The sequence below is a fragment of the Ornithorhynchus anatinus genome, chromosome X1 (assembly GCF_004115215.2).
Source record: "Ornithorhynchus anatinus isolate Pmale09 chromosome X1, mOrnAna1.pri.v4, whole genome shotgun sequence".
Classification (NCBI taxonomy): domain Eukaryota; kingdom Metazoa; phylum Chordata; class Mammalia; order Monotremata; family Ornithorhynchidae; genus Ornithorhynchus; species Ornithorhynchus anatinus.
In genome coordinates, this window is record NC_041749.1 from 52,850,182 (window position 1) to 52,859,476 (window position 9,295).

At 45.9% G+C, this 9,295-nt stretch overlaps 1 non-coding gene across 1 annotated transcript; it reads right to left on the minus strand.

Moving 5' to 3' along the window:
- Window positions 1-7,859: 7,859 nt before the first annotated feature.
- On the minus strand, window positions 7,860-7,997 carry LOC114807170. Its single transcript, XR_003755223.1, has one exon. It is a non-coding gene; the product is annotated as a small nucleolar RNA SNORA7 (small nucleolar RNA).
- Window positions 7,998-9,295: the final 1,298 nt, after the last annotated feature.

Below are 9,295 nucleotides of genomic sequence, written 5' to 3' on the forward strand. Positions count from 1 at the left end.
TTGTGGTATTTGTTAAGTGCATATTATGTGTCAAGCACTGTACTAAGTGATGAGGTACAAGCAAATCGGACTAGACACAGTCCCTGTCCTCCATGGGGCTCACAGTCTTAATCCCCATTTTACAGAGATAACTGAGGCACAGGGAAGTGAAGTGACTTACCCAAGGCCGCACAGCAGAGTGGTAGATCCAGGACTAGAACCTGTGACCTTCTGACTCCCAGGCTCGTGCTCTATCCACTACACCATGCTAGCTTGTCCAATGATCCAAGCGTATGTGAAGGGTGGCAGAAGGGGAGCTGAAAAAAAAAGCCAGGAATTGAGTAGGTCACTTCTAACTTTGTTCACCTGCTCTGCCACCAAAAAAAAAGAAATGTCCAGTGAGGCCCTTAAATTCCCACTTTGGCCAGTAAGAATGGCAGAAGCAGTCTTAGTGGTACCTAAGAGTTGTGTGTCTCTCTATGTGCCTCTGGATATGTGCTTTTCTCTCAGTCTACAGCTCCATTCTGCCTCCCTTTCCTGCCTCACCCCTTCTTCTATAACCACTATGCTTCCTCCTCGACACCAACCGGATTCAAGCTCAGAAATTATGGTCATTTTTGACAGAGAGCCTGCATGTTCTGTATCACCACATAAAATCAATCTCACCACACTGCATATCTCAGCAAAAGATAACTTGTTTATTTACATCATTTCAACTATGTACAAGTAAGTTTCTGTCTTGCTCGGTTATTTTCCTGTTTCTTTGGCTCCCACAGCACTTCTTGTCTCTGGCACATTATCTCTTAAAGGTTTACTATCCTAACGGAGATACATGCAGATACAGGAGACAGAGAAAGATAGTGACATACAAACTGGAGGCAGACAAAGAGTGGCTTGGGAGGCAAAGAAAGCCTCAATCAATCGTATTTATTGAGTGGTTATTGTGTGCAAAGGATTGTACTAAGTTCTTGGGAGAGTACAATTTAACAGCGTAGATAAACATTCCCTGCCCACAACAACCTTATGCGGCATAGTGGATAGAGCACGGCCCTGGGATTCAGAAGGTCATGGGTTCTAATTCCACTTCTGTCACGTGTCTGCTGTGTGACCCTTGATCAAGTCACTTCACTTGGCCTCAGTTACCACAACTCTAAAACGGGGATTGAGACTGCAAGCCCCATGTGGGACAGGGACTGTGTCCAATCCAATTTGTCTCCAGCCCCAGCGCTTAGTACAGTGCCTGAGACATAGTAAGTGCTTAACAAATACTACAATTATTATTATCATTAATGAAAGAGGATAGAGATCAGAGATATGTACATAAGTGCTGTGGGGCTGAGGGAGGGGTGAATAAATGGTGCAAATCCAAGTGCAAGGATGACACAGAAGGGAATGGAAGAAGAGAAAATGAAGTTAGTCAGGGAAGCCCTCTTGGAGGTGATGAGTTTTTAATAAGCCTTAAAAGATGGGGAGAGTGACTGTCGGTTGTGAAGGAGGAGGAATTTCCAAGACAGAGGAAGGACATGGGCAAGGGTTTGTTGGTGAGATAGATGTAAATAGGTTGGATTAGGGCCCAGAATGACAGCTTCTAGATTCAGGCAGCCAGTTAATCTATAAATCAATGGAATTTACTGAGCGCTTACTATTTATCATCCTGTTTCACCTCTCCCTGAACAATTGGCTCCCTGAACAATTGGGGTCTGCTGGTGAGTTGCCACTACACTCTCCATAGAGTGACCTGTCAAATCATCCTCCCAGGGTCTTTAATCCTCAGTGAAACCATCCCCAACTCCCCCTCAGCCCAGGTAACTTGAGTTGGCCAAGGCTTTCTCCTTTTTAAAGTTGGAGCAGAGGTTTCATGGAGATGGTGGGAGATACTGAGGAGGGGAATTGCTGGAGCAGCCTTTTCCCTTCTTCTTCCTGCCCAATCCCTCTCCCAGAAGTGATGCCCAGAGCCATTTCCTTCCTGCTCTTTTTTCCGGCTAAAGCCTCCAGCAATTCTGACAGCAGTGAGAGCCCTAGCACAGAATGTGAATTTCCCCCCTGAAGGAGAGTGAGGAAAAGAGGAGAGAATTTCCACCCTGTAGGAGAGTGAGGAAAATAGGAGGTGGTGGGGGAGGGAGAAGAGAGATGAATGATGGTTTTGCCCCTAACCTTCATCTCTCCCCATCCCTCTGGACTGCAGTTTGCCTAGAGTCACCCACAATCCCCTCCAGGGACCCAAGGTCACCATATCCCAGTCCCTCTCCCTTGTCTAATTCCTCGGCACCTACACTCTCCAACCCAGTGCTGGCACTTCCCAAATGTACAAACATCACCTGTCAATCAATCATATTTATTGAGAGCTAACTGTGGGCAGAGCACTGTACTAAATACTTAGGGGAGTACAATCTAACAGAGTTGGTTGACATGTTCCTTGCCCTTAATGAGCTTACAGTTGTTGTTTTTTTATGGTATTTGTTAAGCGCTTACTCCGTGCCAGGCACAGTACTAAGTGCTGGGGTAGATACAAGCTGATCATTTGGACACAGTCTATGTCCCACATGCGGCTTATGGTCCCCATTTTACAGATGAGGTAACTGAGGCACAGAGAAGTTAAATGACTAGCCCAAAGTCACACAGCAGACAAATGGCAAAGCTGGGCTTAGAAGCCAGGTCTAATCCATCAAGATGGAATACTTCTGAGATGATCAACCCAAATTTAACTGGCTGATACAGCCATTAATTAGCTTTCAAACATTTTAGGCTTCATTTAGCATAGCCTCAGGGCGGAACACCTCTGTACTATTCCTTTAAGCAGTATCCCAATTGGAACAATTTTGTATCACTCATCTATGCAAATCAGAGATCTTACCAAGAATTTGTTGGCCCTATGTTTAGAACAGTGCCTGGCACATAGTAAGTGCTTAACAAATACCAACATTACACCCTCAAAACAAATGACTTGTAAAATGCTGGACTGCAGGGCTAAATTTGACCTATCCCTTTTTTTTATGGTATGTTTTAAAAATGCTTACTATGTGCCAGGCACTGAACTAACTGCTGGGAAAGATAGAAAATAATCAGGTTGGACACAGTCCATATCCTACATGGGGCTCACACTTTTAATCCGATTTTACAGATGGGATAGCAGAGCCACAGAGAATTTAAGGGACTTGTCCAAGGTCACATAGCAGACAGGTGGTGGAGCAGGGAATAGAACCCAGGTCCTTCTGTTTCTCAGGCCTGTGCTCTTTCCACTAGACCACAGTGCTACTCATTCCCACCCAAATGGTTAACATCTTTGTTCATACTTTGGTCCTACTGTGGCTAGGCTGTAGTGTCAGCCTTCTGATCGGCCTCTCCACATCCAGGCTCTCTCTCCTCCAATCTGTACTCTATGCTGGTATATGAATCAACCCCTTGAAGAGTCACCTGGCACCCATCTCTCTCCTTCCCAGGCCTTTCCACTGGCTTTCTGTGTCCCTCTGCATCAAGCAAGTTCTCGGTCGGCTTCAAGAATCTCAACTCATTCTCTCCATCTTAAGTCTCTGCTCTGGAGGGCCTCCGTGAGGTGAGCTGTCATCTATCCCAACCCCTGCCCTCATCAGCTTTAAAGCTCTCAATCCCCTTGTCCCCTCCTACTTTATCTCCCTGCTTTGCTATTACAACCAAGCCCATGCACTTGGCTCCCCTAATGCTAACCTTCTCATTGTGCCTCGATCTCATCTATCTTGCTGCCAATCTCTTGCCCACATTCTGATTCTGGCCTGGAAGGCTCTCCCTCTTGATATCTGACAGATGATTACTCTCTCATCTTCAAATTTTTATTGAAGGTACATCTCCTCCATGAGACCTTCTCCAGCTAGACCCTCATTTCCTCTTTTCCCACTCCCTTCTGCATTGCCTTTGCACTTGGATTTGCATCCTTTATTCACCCCTCCCTCAGCCCCACAGCACTTATGTACCTATCCGTAATTTATTTTAATGACCATTTCCCCTTCTAGATTCTAAGTTTATTGTGGGCAGGGAGTGTGTCTACCAACTCTGCCCTTTCCTCTCTATCCAAATTGCTACCATGCCGGTACAAGCTCTCATAATATCCTGACTGGATTATTTTGTTAGCCTCCTCTCTGATCTCCATTCCTCCTGGCTCTCCCCACTCTAGTCTATTCTTCATTCCACTGCCCGGATCATCTTTCTACAGAAATGCTCTGGGCATGTCACTCCCCTCCTCAAAAGCCTCCGGTGTTTGCCTATCAACCCTCACACGAAACAAAAACTCCTCACTCTTGGCTTCAGAGTTCTCCATCACCTTGCCCCCTCCTACCTCACCTCCTTTCTTTCTTACTGTCCACCCCGTACACTCGGCTCCTCTGCCGCTCACCTCCTCACGGTCCCCTGTTTGCACCTGTCCCACCATCGGCCCCCGGCCCACTTCCTACCCCTGTCCTGGAATGCCCTCCCTCCTCACATCCGCCAAACAAACTCTCTTCCCCTCTTCAAAGCCCTACTGAGAGCTCACCTCCTCCAGGAGGCCTTCCCAGACTGAGCCCTCTCTTTCCCTCTGCTCCTCCTCCCCTCCCCATTCCCCCATCTCCCACCCTCTGCTCTTCCCCCTTCCCCTCCCCTCAGCACTGTGCATATTTGTATATATTATTTATTAGTCTATTTTATTAATGATGTGTATATATCTATGATTCTATTTATCTTGATGATGTCTGCACCAGACTACTTGTTTTGTTTTGTTCTGTTTTGCTTTGCTGTCCATCTCCCCCATTTAGACCGTGAGCCCGTTATTGGGCAGGGATTGTCTCTATCTGTTGCCGAATTGTACATTCCAAGTGCTTAGTACAGTGCTCTGTACATAGTAAGTGCTCAATAAATACAGTAAGTGCTCAATAAATACTATTGAATGAATGAATGAACAAATGAACTCTGTTAAATTGTATGCTCCCAAGTGCTTAGTACAGTGCTCTGCACACAATAAAGCCTCAAGAAATGTGATTGATTAATATGCACGTTCCTCCCCAACTCTCTCTCTTTGCACTTCCCAAGCTAAATTTTCAACTCCGTCTCACAATCGACTCTTCCCTATTCCCTTGCATGCTGTGTTCCTCGAGGTTGGCATTCCCTCACTAAATCTGACAAATTCCAGCTCTCCAGATATTCAAAGCCCTTCTGAAAACCCACCTGATTCCACAAGCCTTTTCTGATTAATTCCCAGCACTTTGAGTCACAGAAACCTATCAGCCGTCTCTAGTACTTAGGCTCCCATCCTCAGTACTTATATGTACAAATTTATTCTATTTATTCAGTTTTTTATTTTGATTATTCTAGTTGTAAATACTGTTATGTCTCTCTCTCCCCCCGTTAGAGTGTAAGGTCCCTGTGGGGAGTGGACGTGTCACTTTTTTTTTTTACTTCTCAAGTGTTTAGTCTACCCAATGGGTGCTCAATAAATGCAATTATTATTACTACTAACTCATTTCCATTGGCTTTAAAGCACTCAACCTTTCCCCCTCCTATCTTTCCTATTACAACCTAGTCCATGCACTTTGCTTCTATAATGCCAACCTATTCACTGTACCTTGATCTCGTCTCTCTCGCCGCTGACCCCTTACCCAAATCCTGCCTCTGGCCTGGAACGCCCACTTTTCTCAAATCCAACAGACAATTACTCTCCCTACCTTCAAAGCCTTATTAAAATCCCATCTCCTCCAAGAGGCCTTCCCTGACTGTGCCCTCTCATTTGTCCCTACTCCCTCCTTTCTGCACTGCCTATGCACTTGGATTTGTATTGTTATTATTATTATCACTGGATTTAAGTGCTTACTATGTGTACAACATTGTACTAATATACAAATTTATCGGGTCGGTCACAGTCCCTGTCCCACATGGGGCTCACAATGTAAGTAGGAGGGAAGCCAGGTATTGAATCCCAATTGTACAGTTGAGCCCAGAGAAGTTAAGTGACTTGCCCAAGGTCACACAGCAGGCAAGTGGCCATTAATCAATCAGTGCATTTATTGAGCACTTACTGTATGCAGAGCAGTGTACTAAGTGCTTGGGAAAGTACAATATAACACTAAAACATTCATTCATTCATTCATTCATTCAATAGTATTTATTGAGCGCTTACTATGTGCAGAGCACTGTACTAAGCGCTTGGGATGAACAAGTCGGCAACAGATAGAGACAGTCCCTGCCATTTGACGGGCTTACAGTCTAATCGGGGGAGACGGACAGACAAGAACAATGGCAATAAACAGAGTCAAGGGGAAGAACATCTCGTAAAAACAATGGCAACTAAATAGAATCAAGGTGATGTACAATTCATTAACAAAATAAATAGGGTAACGAAAATATATACAGTTGAGCGGACGAGTACAGTGCTGTGGGGATGGGAAGGGAGAGGTGGAGGAGCAGAGGGAAAAGGGGAAAATGAGGGTTTAGCTGCGGCGAGGTAAAGGGGGGATGGCAGAGGGAGTAGAGGGAGAAGAGGAGCTCAGTCTGGGAACGCCTCTTGGAGGAGGTGAGTTTTAAGTAGGGTTTTGAAGAGGGAAAGAGAATCAGTTTGGCGGAGGTGAGGAGGGAGGGCGTTCCGGGACCGCGGGAGGACGTGACCCAGGGGTCGACGGCGGGATAGGCGAGACCGAGGGACGGTGAGGAGGTGGGCGGCAGAGGAGCGGAGCGTGCGGGGTGGGCGGTAGAAAGAGAGAAGGGAGGAGAGGTAGGAAGGGGCAAGGTGATGTAGAGCCTCGAAGCCTAGAGTGAGGAGTTTTTGTTTGGAGCGGAGGTCGATAGGCAACCACTGGAGTTGTTTAAGAAGGGGAGTGACATGCCCAGATCGTTTCTGCAGGAAGATGAGCCGGGCAGCGGAGTGAAGAATAGACTGGAGCGGGGCGAGAGAGGAGGAAGGGAGGTCAGAGAGAAGGCTGACACAGTAGTCTAGCCGGGATATAACGAGAGCCCGTAACAGTAAGGTAGCCGTTTGGGTGGAGAGGAAAGGGCGGATCTTGGCGATATTGTAGAGGTGAAACCGGCAGGTCTTGGTAACGGATAGGATGTGTGGGGTGAACGAGAGAGACGAGTCAAGGATGACACCGAGATTGCGGGCCCGAGAGACGGGAAGGATGGTCGTGCCATCAACGGTGATAGAGAAGTCTGGGAGAGGACCGGGTTTGGGAGGGAAGATGAGGAGCTCAGTCTTGCTCATGTTGAGTTTTAGGTGGCGGGCCGACATCCAGGTGGAGACGTCCTGGAGGCAGGAGGAGATGCGAGCCTGAAGGGAGGGGGTAGACACATTCCCTGCCCATAATGATTTTACAGTCTAGAGGCAGAGCTGAGATTAGAACCCAGGTTCTCTGACTCCGAAGCCTGTGCTCTTTTCATTAGGTCAGGCTGTTTTTCCATACCCTTTAAGCACTTGATATTCACTCCACTCTCAGCTCCACAGCACTTATGTACATAATCATAATATATTTAAATATCTGTATCACTCTCTAGACTGTAAGCTCCTGGTAGGCAGGGAGCATGTCTATCAACTTTCTGGTTTTGTCCTCTCTCTCAAACACTTAGTACAGTGCTCTGCACATGGAAAGTCCTTACTAAGTACTGGCTGAGTGATTATTATTGCAATCCGGTCCAAAGACACCTTGGAGTCACTTCATCGTTGTTGTCTTATGCTGTTGAATCAAGTCCGACCCATAGCAATGCCACAGATACATCTCTCCCAGAATGCCCCACTTCCACCTGCAATTGTTCTGGTAGTGTATCCATAGAGTTTTCTTGGTAAAAGTACAGACACGGTTTACCATTGCCTCCTTCCGTGCAGTAAACCTGAGTCTCCACCCTGGACTCTCTCCCATGCTGCTGCTGCCCAGCGCAGGTGAGTTTTGACTTGTAGCAGTTGGCCTTCCACTTGCTAGCCACTGCCTGAGCTAGGAATGGAATGGATATGCCTCTGTTTGACTCTCCCTCCCATAGTCGAGACTGGTAGAATCCTGGAAACTCTCCAGGTGCAACCCTGAGAGGTGGCCACTTCAAAAGGTGAATCCCATCACTTGGGGACAGCACACCCCAGGTGGCCTACGGAATGTGGAACCAACATGGAATTGTTTCCCCACCTACCAGGATAACTTTGGACCCAGGGCAGCTCAAGCCACAAAAGGCTTCTTTGGCATCTAGGGCTTTTCCTAATGTCACTGGGTAGAATGAAAAACCATCGGTATCATGTTGTGTCCTCATTTGGAGGAGATGAATTGACACCAAGGTCAGGGGCCTCCCCAAGCAACTGGAATTGAATTCCTGGGCCTAAGAATCAGGACTGGGGTATGTGCTATAGTTTTAGGCGAATATGCTGATTGACTGAAGAGAGAATAGTTGCTTGACCAAAATGTGTAGATAGCAACAGAGAAATCAAGACCCTATTTGGAGATATCACTTCCTACAAGAATCACTTAATTAAATTTGAGTCTAGCAATGATAATCCCCTCATTATAGTGCCTGAGACCCATTTCCAAACAAAGCTCTTTATCATTTTACAATGAATAGCCTTTTCCAGGTGTTTTCTTCCTAAAGTCCTTTTACCCTTCAGATGATTATTAGCTTGTAGAAGAGAGACTGTTTCATATAGCTTGCTAACACTATCATTAACCAATCCTGTAACAAAGCTCAAGCATCACAAAGGTCACTTAGCTATAGTTCATTGTACCTGCGGAACTGCTAACAAGACACTGACATACTGCCTACTGTATTAAATCTTCTGTGCTCAGGAATCCCTGTCGGTGGAGAATAGCCATGAATCAACTAAACTAGATAGGCTAAGATATATAACTCTGCAATGGTCAGTATTCCTGTCAGGTATCTTTATAGTTTTTATTAGGTTTGGGTACATTTATTGACCTCAAAGTTTCCTGTTCACAGTGATGATTTGTTCAGAAATCAAAGACTTTCTAATGTTTCTTCTATTCTTCCTGACATGAATAGGTATTTCTGTTGGCTCACTCCACTGAATTCTGGCCAAGCTAACTGAATCACTATGCTATATACTATTTGACACATATCATACAAATTACATTTTTCACGGAAAGAGATTGTGTTGCTTATATTACCAATTCTACTAAAGGAATCAATGGGCATTTTGTAAAATAACTTCATGATCAATTGATAGTATTTAGTTCCCAGTACTCTACCGGTCTCGACTATGGGAGGGAGAGTCAGTGGCTCTTGGGCAGTGGCTAGCAAGTGGAAGGCAATCTGCTACAAGTCAAAACTCACCTGTACTGGGCAGCAACGGCATGGGAGAAAGTCGAGGGTGAAGACTTAAGTTTAC